Source organism: Hipposideros armiger, unplaced genomic scaffold, assembly GCF_001890085.2.
Source record: "Hipposideros armiger isolate ML-2016 unplaced genomic scaffold, ASM189008v1 scaffold_151, whole genome shotgun sequence".
NCBI lineage: Eukaryota > Metazoa > Chordata > Mammalia > Chiroptera > Hipposideridae > Hipposideros > Hipposideros armiger.
In genome coordinates, this window is record NW_017731501.1 from 2,329,263 (window position 1) to 2,330,262 (window position 1,000).

General features: G+C 51.1%; 1 pseudogene; it reads left to right on the forward strand.

Annotated features, from left to right (window-relative positions):
- The window catches only part of LOC109387232 (putative protein FAM10A5), a 1,533-nt pseudogene extending 739 nt beyond the window's left edge, over nt 1-794 (forward strand).
- Nucleotides 795-1,000: the final 206 nt, after the last annotated feature.

The following is a 1,000-nucleotide window of genomic DNA, read 5'->3' on the forward strand; positions in this document are numbered from 1 at the left end:
CGGCCGCTCACTGCGGCTGCTGGCCGCTCACGCTGGCTGCTGACTACACACGGTAGCCCATGGCAACCCACTGCCACAGGGACTGCAGCCTACGCCGCCGCCGGCGACTCATGGCAGCCCAGCTCCAGGTTGAGCTGTTGTTCAGCATCTCAGCTGTGGAGGGCAGTGTCACTGGCCCTCCCATGTGGGATCCGAACCGGGGCCCTCTGGCATCCCAAGCGAGCTCCCAACCATCGCGCCACTCGGCCAGCCCTATTCAAATAAATTTTGATCAGCTCAGCCCTGCAAGTGTCGAGGAAAAGCACAGACTTCTGGGACATTGGGAAGAAGCAGCCCACGATCTTGCCCTTGTGTGTAAATTGCATTATGATGAAGATGCTAATGCAGTGCTGAAAGAAGTTCAACTAAGGGCCCAGAAAACTGCAGAACATTGGAGAAAGTATGAGAGATTAAAGAAAGAATGGAAAAGGTTAGGAAGGCTCTGGAAGAACATGAGCGCTCCCAGAAGGAGGAAGAAGCCAGAGACAATCAGGAGCTCAGTATGGCTCTTTTCCAGGTGGCTTTTCTGTGGGAATGCCTGAAATAGGAGGGGGCATGCCTGGAATGGCAGGAATGCCTGGGCTCAATGAAATACTTAGTGATCCGGAGCCATGCAGGATCCAGACGTCATGGTGGCCTTCCAGGACATGGCCCAGAACCCAGCAAATACTGGGAGTATGTCAGGATATCAGAGCAAACCAAAGGTTATGAATCTCATCAGTAAATTGTCAACCAAATTTGGAGGTCAAGTGTAATGCCCTTCTGACAAATAAAGCCTTTGCTGAAGGAGAAGGAACTTAGATCACCCAATGGGTGTCAGAATAATACAAACCAGTGTACCTCTGACCTTCTCATGCAGAAAGCTAGGGCGCTTTGAAAATCTCATCCCCTCTGCCACACACGCAGCTGTACCATTTTACAGTAGTTTGCCATTGGGGTATTTGTTTTGCTACTAGGAATT